At 53.0% G+C, this 10,668-nt stretch overlaps 1 protein-coding gene across 3 annotated transcripts in view; it reads right to left on the reverse strand.

Annotated features, from left to right (window-relative positions):
* Positions 1-7,079, reverse strand: part of CORO1C (coronin 1C) — a 45,994-nt gene extending 38,915 nt beyond the window's left edge. Inside the window, exon 1 of one of the 3 annotated variants that reach the window (XM_041410370.1) lies at positions 6,951-7,079. The gene's annotated coding sequence lies outside the window, so the exon portion shown is untranslated. Of the gene's footprint in view, positions 1-124; positions 279-6,950 lie in introns of those variants that run through there. The other 2 variants (XM_041410371.1, XM_041410372.1) reach the window with 2 other exon arrangements.
* Positions 7,080-10,668: the final 3,589 nt, after the last annotated feature.

Genomic DNA, 10,668 nt, shown 5'->3' on the forward strand with positions numbered 1-10,668 from the left:
CGCGGGAAGGGCCCGCCCGGCCGGACCCCCGCCCTGCCCGGCGCCCTCCCGCGGGCACCGCGCCGCCCGCCTTGCCGCAGCCCCGCTCGCCGGTGCTAGCCAATTCTTCCCCGCTCGCCCTCACCGCCCCCGAGGCGCACCGCGATCCCGAGCCGCCTCCCGCGTCCGCTCCTCAGCCCGGCGGAGCCGCCGCCTCCGCCTCCTCCTCCGCCCGCCGCCGCCGCCCGACTGAGAGCCGCGGGGCGGGGCGGGGCAGAGCGGCCGCGGGTCCCGCCCCCCCTCGGTGACCACGCCCATAAATGGGCACGCCCCCTCCGGGCTGACCCCGCCCGCTCCAGCCGCTCTCGGTGGGGGCGGGGGTCGGAGCGGTGAGTGACGGCTCGATCAGCCAATGGCCGCGCGGATCTCCCCACTACGCGCTGTCGCGCGCTCTCAGGCCCCGCCCCGTCGCCCCTCAGTGGCGAGTGGGGGGCGGGAGGTCATGAGGGACCTGAGGGGTCGATCGTGTCTGCCCTGGGAACCGGCCATGACCTCCCTGCGGACCAGTCCTGTCCGCTCCGAGGAACCGGTCATGTCATCCCTGGGGATCAGTCATCTCATGCCTGAGGGATCGATCATGTCATCCCTGGGGCACGGATCGTCTCATCCCTGAGGCGCCGATCTTGTCCTCCCTCAGGGACCGGTCATGTCCTCCCTGAGGGAACGATTGTGCCCTCTCTGAGGGAACGGTCATATCCTCCCTGAGGGAACGGTTATGTCCTCTCTGAGGGACCGGTTACCCCATCATGACATCCCTGCAGGACTGGCCGTGTCCTCCCTGAGGGGCCCGATCGTGTCCTCCCGGAGGGATCGGCCGTGTCTGCCCTGAGGGGTGAGATGAGCCTGCTGTCCTCAGAGGCAATACTGACGAGAACCAGTAGCTCCACAAGAAAACAACTGCGTCGCCTCACGCTGTCACACCAAATCACAGTGGCTGTGGTGAAAAAAGGACGGTGACAAAAGCCCCTGCTATAGACTACAGAGCTTGATCCCCGGTAAGAGCCACACTTCAAAGAGACACCCATGGCAAAGGTTCGAAACCAGAGGTTCTCCCCACTGCACTGTGGTAAAGTGCAATGGGGAGAACCCAATTTGGGGATGCTGCGCTTTGAGGTGTAAGGTTTGTATCTGTGTGTATCTGCTGGCTACACACAGGTGACACTTTGCACACACACCCAGCTACACACAGGTGACACTTTGCACACACACCTGGCTGCACACAGGTGACACTTTGCACACAGGTGACACTTTGCACACTCACCTGGCTGCACACAGGTGACACTTTGCACACAGGTGACACTTTGCACACACACCTGGCTGCACACAGGTGACACTTTGCACACACACCTGGCTGCACACAGGTGACACTGCCACACTCGGTGCCACTGTGGCCTCAGGGAGCCCGAGGGGCGGGTGAACAACACCCGAGCAGAGCCCACAGCCCTCAGTGTTACCATACATGGCCAAAAACAAAACTCCTCGAGCTTCCTCATCCGTTTGGGCCACGTTTGCGCCTTCATTTGCATGTGGTTTGATGCTTAAGGGGGGGGTGGTGGTTCAGGGGAGCATCACCCCGCTGATTTCTCTTCTATTCCTTCAGAATTTGGGGAAATACATGTCGTGATGAGCTGAGCTGAGAGCCCTGCTCTTCCCCCGTGGAGCTGCGACAGGACCGTGAGTTACCCCCTGTGAGTGATAGCTGGTGTTAAAACCCAGGGAAAACCTCAGGGAGATACATTTGTCCTGGTCTGACTGTCACGGCTGATGGAAACATCAGTAGCTACAGATTAAACAAATGTTATCCTGCATTTATTAACCTTTGACACTAAATGTAACCGCTGATCCAACAAGCAGGAAAGCCTCTCTCACCTACTGAGCAACACCTTGATAAAAAAATTACACAGAGATTGGAGTGGTAAGGCTGCACCCCTGCCCGTGACAACAATTACCCTGAAATTAATCAATGGCTCCTTTCTGAAAGCCAGCCCAGCACAATTACACCAGCCTGCTCCCTCAAACAATCCCTTTAAAGCTCAAAGAGAAGGAAACGAAAGCAGCCTTGGAGCAGAGCTGCAGGTAACCCGGAGTTTAGGGAGTTTGGGTTGTGATTCACATTTTCCATGTACGTACATGATGTGTTGAAGGTCACAGAATGAGTCAGTGATAGAGCTGAGAGTCCTGCTTGCCCATCCTTAATTCATTAGAAGTCTCAAAACTGTGTGGGAGAATTAAATTTTGTAAAACTGATATTTTAATCATGTACCAAGCAATGCTTTAGGCTGGACTGGAAAACAAGAACGAAGGCAGCAGCACCCAGCACTGCCCATCACCAGCTCAGAAGGGGAACCAAAGATTTTTGGCTTCCAACTGAAGAGAAAGTGACACAGAGGACACAAAGTGAAATTTGTCCTGAGAAATCTGATTTGAAGCCTAATCCTCTCAAGAGCTGCCTTGGGAAGGGTGGATCCTGCAGAGATGAAAATTCCTTGCTCGACACAGTGCTGGAAGAGTAGCTAAAGATGGACTCAGGTGGAAATAATACCTGTGGAATTTTTACCAGAGCTTCCTAAAACAGCTGGATGGAAACACTCCAAAGAACATCCAGATCCTGTCTGGGATTAATGAGCTGTTTAGATCACAAAGTGATGAAGAAATTACAGGAATTTTAGGCTGAATTCTCCAACAAACAGAAGAAACAGCTCAGGTTTTACATGTGCTCTTTGGTTCTGCTGTAACCACTAATTTTCATCACTGCAGATGAGTAAAACCACCCTAACAAACAACTTAAATGTTATCCACAGTGCTGCAAGTGAAACAACTTGTCAAAATATGCCACAAATCCTAATTTTTCTATAGAAAAACCACCAAACCCTTACAGCTACAAGGAGAAACACACCAAAATTTGCCCCATTTTACCAGCACCTGCTTAGCACATATTGCAGAAATTCATGATTTATTAAAAAAAAATCCACTTTTAGCCATCCCACATATTTTCCCCTCGGCTACATCACTGCAGGATTGCTGCAAACTATCTCACAGCCTTTATACGGAAACAGCACCGTGGCTACAGACTCCACCTCTGAAACTTATGTCAGCTGCTAAATTTAGCCTCCTGCAAATATGCATCAATTCCATCCCTGCACTAAATCCCCCAGCTCTGCTCCTGGGATGAGCCTGATGTGCTTCACAAGGACCCCATCAGGTGTGTCCCACAGCCTCCCCCACCAAGGCCATGTTTGTAGCTGGAGGAGGTAAAGAAACACCCGAGGCACCCTTTTGTAAGGGAGAAAGTTTGATTAATTTCTTCAGTTTGGTGTCTCTGAGCCATCCCAAAGGGGTGACAAACCCCATTTTTGGAACCTGTAAGGTCACTGGAGGGATGAATTTGTCTCAAACATTTCGTTTTGCAGAAATCCTCATTGCTAAATATATTCTGAATGGAGGGAAATGGCTTAGGGAGGGTTTAGAGAGATCAGCAATTTAAAGTCCTTTTATTTTGCAGCTTAACTTCTAAATCAAGCAAAATATGCCAGACAGGACAGTCTTGAACCCTGGGTTTGCACATATCCAAGTTATACAGCTTTCCAATTACTTTTATGTCCCTATTTAAATATTTATTTCCTGAAGAATTTTGATTTATTATTATTGTTATATTTACTTTATTATAATATTTCTTTACCAGGAAGTACTAGGTTCTCCCACATGAAATTGAAATATTTTTATATTTCTTCTTCTATGGCTTCCATAATTTAGGAATCCCATCAAGGCTAGGCCCAGCAGCATTGGGAAGAGCTGCTCCTGTTGAAATCAGGAATGTGATCTTACCTTTCACTGAACATTATTGGGATTTAGTGATTTTTAGTGCAGAGGAATGTTCCCTGCCCATAGCAGGGGGTTGGAATAAGATAGTCTTTAAAGTCCCTTCCAACCCAAACCATTCTGGGAATCTCTGAAATCTGAACTGATTGCAGTGACAAACCCTCCCCACTCCACTTTCTCCGAGTGGAATTAGATTTACTCTCAGCATTAATTTACTTTCTCTGCCTTGATTCCTCCATGTCTGTGGGCACACAGCAAGTGCCAGGGGCAGCTTTATGAAACTACTCCCAATCCTGTTTTCTAAGACACATTTCCATGATCATCAACTGTTGAGCAGCTGCCAAGATGAAATTGTTCTCAGAGCCACCACAAAAGGGCTCTGGATAATGGAAAATCGATTCTGTGTCTGGCTGGGAGGATGTGCTGTGCCCAGGGATGTGTTCCCCAGCTCCTGCAAAGGGTTTGTCTGGAGAGACAGGGAGAGCAAAATCCCTTTGGACTGGCCTTATTCAATCCTTGGCCAGAAAGGGGAGCTGTAGAATTAGGGAATGAAGATAAGGAGAGCAAAATGTTCCATCAGATGCTTTGAAACAACAGCCAGGAAGGGAGAAGTGTCTGAGTGTGGTGGCAAGGAAAGAGGAAAACATGGATTGAAGGACAGGGCTGGGAGCCAGCACCCCTGAGCTTTACTGCCAGCTCTGTGTGACGTGGAACCATCACTGTGCTGCTTCCAGACCCCAGAACTGGGGTCATTCACACCGTCCCTCCCCAAAGGGCAATAAAACCCACTGTGGTGAATGAGGGCCTGTGCTGACATCGCTCCTGAGCCACTTGGACTGGCTGGAGGATGCTGGAGATGGATAGGGAATGAGTGAACATTAGGCCAGGATGTGCATTAATAATTGATGCTATTGTTATTAATGATTTACAGTAGATTTCATCCAGCACATCTATTACTGCATCTCCCCCTCTCACACCTTTTTTGCAGCAATATCGGTGTCAGACACATCCCTCCCAACTCAGCTGGAAGAAAGGCATCAAAAAAATGAGCTTTTACAGCAAAAAGAAACCTCTAATTTCAAGCTAATCTATTTCCTCATGTATTTTTCTCCATCATTAGACAGGATTGTGAAATATATTTTCATTTATTTTCTATTTCCGCAGTAAAAAGGAGGTAGGTCCCAATACCTAATTAAAATGTTGGGCCACCAAATAAACCCAAAGCAATTGCTTGCAACAGATGGGATTTCCTTTGTTGCTGTCTCCGGATGATTAACGAGGAGGAGAGAGACAAGAAAGCAGAACTGAAGAGAGAAAAAAAAAAAAAAATGAAAAGAAAAAAAAAAAAAAAAAAAAAAAAAAAAAAGGCAAGCTGTATTTTATTTACAACATGAATATGCTAGGATTGACAATTCCTATCATCCTGAACAGCAGGAAAAAATCAGGCAGGCAGGGAAGAAGCCAGGGCTGGGTGTTGGGTTCCTGGGCACTGATCACAGAGCCTCACTATTCAAGCACTTTGGAATTCTTTTGCCATCTCCTTCTGTTTCTCTCCCTGCTGTCTAGGATCAGGTTGGACCAAAGGTGCTGGAAAAATCAGAGATATAAGAAAGGAAACACATAAGGGTAAATCCAGGTGAGGTGTCTGCTTGAGATTTGGGAAGATCAATGTTTAACCCAGTTTTTAAAACCCCAGCAGACTGTCATGGATAGAGCAAAATGGGAAGCTGTTCCTGCTCTTCTTCCTGCTCCAGTGGAAGGTGTCCCTGACCATGCAGGGGGTGGAATGAGATGGGCTTCGAGGTCCCTCCCAACCAGAACAATTCCGTGAGTCTGTGGTTTTTTGTTGCAACATTTCCACAGTTCAGCACTGAAATATTGTCTCAACCCTCCCTCCCTGTTTCTTCTGGAGAACAAGGAGGTAAAAATGTGTCAGGAGGGATTGGGCTGCAGCTGGTATTGCCTGGGCGAGGGAGCTGATTCCTTGTATCCCTTCTCACCCCTTCTTCTGCCAGACCTATTCCATCCACCTTCTCCTTCATCCTGGGAAGGATGAGCTGATCAAACATCCCAGGGCTGGTGTGGCTGAGGGGACACCAGCCAGTGACAGCAGCCAGCCTCCCTCTCGAGGGGTGTGGAGATCCACCCTGCTCCCTGCTCTGAGCCTGGCAGCGCTTGCAGTGACAAATATCTCCCACCTCTATTCCCTTGCATCGTGCAGTGTGTCCTCAGCTGCTTCCTGAGAGCACAGGAGCTGTTTGTCATCCCTGCAGGGATTTTGTCATCCCTGACACGCACAAACTGTGCCACGTCCGCGCTGCGACTCTGTCGCGACAGTAACCCATCACACCTATTTTTTAAGCCAACTCAGTTCAAAGCCACCACAGATTTCCTGTGCCTTAAAACACTTATTTTCCCTTATAAGGAAATGCACAATTGCAGATTGTCACCGAGCAGAAGATGGGAGTTAAGCAGCGTGGGTCGGGTGGCTCCTTGCAGGATCCAAACTCTCGCACAAACACTCATTTCTATCCTTCCTATTTTTGCAGAACTGCTGTTTTACCAGGAAAATTTCAACACAGTTCACTTCTCTATATTTTTTTCAGTGAAAGGGTTTCCAAGTTGATGTCATTCTCCTGAACGGCTTATTCAGTGAAGTTACAGTGCAGGAGAAAAAGAACTTAGAGAAAATAATGCTGCTTTTTTTATAGCTAAAATAAAATTACATTGGCTCACCCAGTGCCTGGAGAGGTAGAGGCAAATAATCCCACATGGCAGTGGGAGGATTCATGCTATGGACACTGCTGCACTGTGAGAAGCAGTAAATTGTACTTATTCCTACACAGGAGTCTGACAAAACAAATCTTTCCCCAAAACAGTTTGGGGAAGGGCTTTGAACCAACACGAAGGGCTTTGAGCCAACACCTGATTCCCATCCTGCCTCCTTAGGAGACTCCGTGTGCCCTGAGCACATCCCGCCTGTCAGCCGCCTATTCCCGGCAGCTATTTCCCATCCACGGCAGTGCTCCCACCTGCTCTGGAACTGCGACCTCCAGGACCCCCAGCCCCACGGCAGACCCCTCACTCCTCACCTTTTTTGGGCGCTGGTGCTGCTGCCGTCCCCTCCGACGCCTTGGACTTTTCGAAGGTTTTCTTGGCATCGGCAACTTTAAGCACATTCTCGTCCTCCTGACTCTGCCTCCCCTTCCGCTCCGGCTCCTCCGAGCCCCCTCCTCCCGCAGTCCTGCCTCCAGGGAGCAGCTCCGTGCCCGCCGCTGCCCACTGCTCCCTGCCAGCCTTGGCCTCGTCGCCGAGGGGCTCCAGCAGCGCCTCCGTCAGCGCCACAGCCTTGCTCATACTCAGAGCCAGGCACTCCTTGCTGTGGGTCCTGACAGGGGGGGCCGGGGGGGTTCTTTTCGGGATGTAGGAATCGAGTTCTTCAGCTTCACCTCCGAGCTGCTCCCGGCTGTCCCGGAGCTGGCTGCTGCTCTGTCTTGAAAGATTCCCGGTGTCCCTGGCCACCGAGGGATAATTTGTGACCGCAGGGACCATTCTCTCGAGGCTCTTCACTACCTGCTGGTCTGGCTCGGGCTTCCTGGCCGGATCCTCCTCGCTGGCCTGGCCATTCTGGCAGAGGTCAAGCGTTCCATCAGGCTGGGGGGTGAAGCTCCGTGCCTGCCTCAGGCTGTCCCTGCTGCTGTCCCTGGGGATGTAGGACACAGGTGTGCCTGCCTCCTGCTTGCTTTGCAGGATGTAGTCCATGAGGATGGCGTTGCGCTCGAAGCTGTCGGACCTGACGGGCACGGTCGGCTTGTTCCCCTCCGAGGGGCCCTTGGGGCTCAGTTTGCTCACTTGCCTGCCCTCCACGCTGCTTTCCGAGTCCGAGCGGCTCATCTGCCTCCTCAGGACTCTTTCCAAGGAGTTGAGCCTGCTGAGGCTCGGGCTTGCCACCTTCCCATCCCCTGTGTAGCCCTCCTGAATCAAGGGTAGCGTGTCCTCTGCCTCTTCCCATTCCTCCTCGGGTTCCGTTTCTGCCTCCTGGATGAGGCGCCGGTACTCGCTCTCCTCCAGCCTGTAGACCACCGGCCTCACTGTCCTGCCCGTGCCCACCCGCCTGGGCACCACCTCCAGCTCGTACACCTTTGGAGGGGCTTCTCCCTCCCGCCCTCTCCTGCACCCTTTGGACATGGGATGCTCTTCCAGGCACAGCTCCCCTGCCGGCCCCCGCTGCCCTCTCTGCCCGCTGCTGCTCATCTCTGACCTCTTGGCAGGGCCTGTGGTGTCGCTCCGGAGGTCGGGGCGGTCCCCCCGCTCCCGGCTGTGTCCCAGGCCCTCCTGGCTGAGCTGCAGCAGTGGATAATCCTCACAGGTGCCTGCAGAGTCTCCCCGGGAAGCTGGGCAGTCTCTCCCCCTCGCCTTACTTGTGTCATCCCGTAAATATCCACGGTACTGCCAGGTGGAGGCTTCCATGGCCGGGAACTCTGTCACTATAATTCCTGGTTCCAAATGCTTTGGGACTGGCCAGCCAAGATTTTTCCCACCTTGGGTCTCGGCGGGCTTTCAGCACCGCCTCCTCCTCGCTCTGCTCTGGGAGACGGCGGCACTTGGAAGCGTTGGAGCCTGGGTCATGTGAACCGGCGTTCCTTGGCCTCATGGCCAGCAGAGAGGAACATCCCATTGGCACAACACAGCCTGTGCTCTGCCACTCCTGACACCACACCCAGCACAGCTGATGCCACGCTAGTCCTAACCCAAACACATCCCACCTGGATAACTGGAAAAACCCCCTTCAGCTGATAATTTGCTGGTCCACGGCACTTCACAGTCAGGACTTGCTTCCCATCTGCATCCTTCTCCAGGGATTCTCCTCTTTCCCCAGCCTACTCCAGCAACAGCTCCCCACAGCCCTGTGCAGCAATCCCGGCTTGCCTCCAATTTTGCAACTTCCAGAGGGATTTACTGCCAGGCTGTCTGGGCAGAACCACCTCTGCCAGCTCCTTGTGGGCTCCACGGAGAGATGGAAACCCGCATCTGTGTCCCTGGCGCTGTTCTCCCCTCCCGGCCCCGCAGCCGTGGGACGCGGAGCGGCTCCCCCAGTGCTCCTTCCTTGGAAGCAGCACTCAGCCTTGGGCTGCGTCCCAGAGTTTGAGGGAGAGATGCTGCCTGCACAGAGCGCGCGGGGCAGAGCCAGGGCGGCTGGAATGATCTGCGGGAATACGTTATGGAAAAGGGAATTGCTGTGACAGAGACCGGCTGCCCGAGATAAACACGGGAGCCCGACGGCAGCCTCAGACACAGCTTTCCCTGTGGAAACCCCAAAACACAACTTATCAAAAATCTCTATTAACGCATTGGGCACTTCTCTAAATAACCCTCCAAGCAGAACGTTGCTCCCTTTGGATAACCCTCCGGACGGCGGTGGAGCCGGGGAGCTGGAGGGCTCTAATCCGTTTGTACACAGCTGGGATGCCTGGCATTGCAGTGAGCCGCAGCTCCCAGCTCAGCTCCCAGCCCAGCCGCTGCCCCTGTGCTTTGCCTTTTATGGTTCCCTGAGCCGGGAAGCATCCCGAGGCAGGATGCAGGAAAACACCTAGATCATCCCAAAAGAGGTGCCTGCACAGGCACCTCTGCGGTGTCAGGGCTGAACTACCCCAGTGTCACCTATGGAGCTGGCAAACAGGACCTGGCCCCAGCCCAAAGGCATCTCCTGATATTCCGTGAGGCTGGAAAATCCCACAGGGCCTCGTCCAGAGACCTCAAGTACCCAGACAACCTCTGAGCACCACAGACACACAGCAGCTGCGTGGGTGACACCTGGACCACGGTCACCATGCCACTACCTCATCCTGTGTCCCATGTCAGGAGTGAGTCCTGGCCACTGCCAAGGGGAAGGAGCGAGGGATGAGGGTTATCCCAGCCCTTATCGGCCTGGAGCCAGCCAGGCCCCTCGCTGGGACTGTTCTTTATCAGTTCACATTGCAAAGCTGCTCTGCACAGACAAAATCCCGTTTGTTTCCACTGGAAGTCTTAAATCCCCACCGAGGCTGCCCAGAGCAAACACAACCAACTCCCAGTGGGATCAGGGCTGGTGGCCGGGCTCCTGCTGCTCCTGCCAACACCAGCAGCAGGAGAACCTGGCAGCAGCAGTCCTGGCAGGTAGAGAAATGCTGAGCAAGGTGTGCTGGCAGGTGCAGGAGTGAGGAACTTCACAGCCAAATCACCTCTCCCATGGGATGAACACACTCAACATTTGCACTGTGACCCCATCAATAATTCTGGGTGTTCCCCTCAAGCCCTCGTGACAAAACCAAATACTTTCTATGCTTCTCACAAACCCTCACAATCTGGGGATATCGTGGTGGTTTGGGCTCGTCCTGTGTGGGGACTGCAGAGCCCAGGGTTGGTGTAGAAGGGGCACAACTGTGTCCTGGGACCTTCCCTGGGCATTGTGTCCCATGTTCCAGGGAGCTGCTCGGAGCTCTGACATGGCACCAACGTGGTTCTGCTCCTGAACCCTCTGCATAAAAGGAAATGGCAGCTGCTGCAGCATTGCTGCTGTCCTGTCCTTCAAACACAGGGAGGAAGAGACTTTTAGGGAATACACACCGAGGCGGGAGCAAACCTGACTGGCAGCACAGCTCGGCCTGTGCCCGCTGCAGGAACTGGCTCCTCTGGCCTCGGCAGCACCAGCTCACAGCTTCTGCTTAGAAAAATATTTACATTTCCACCTTTGCAGAGGCCAGAGCGCTGTTCAGCCACGGCCCAGCAGGAATAGATGCAGAGGCATCATCCTGGGGCTGCAGGCAGCTG

Source organism: Onychostruthus taczanowskii, unplaced genomic scaffold, assembly GCF_017590055.1.
Source record: "Onychostruthus taczanowskii isolate IOZ18803 unplaced genomic scaffold, ASM1759005v1 scaffold32, whole genome shotgun sequence".
Taxonomy (NCBI): Eukaryota; Metazoa; Chordata; class Aves; order Passeriformes; family Passeridae; genus Onychostruthus; species Onychostruthus taczanowskii.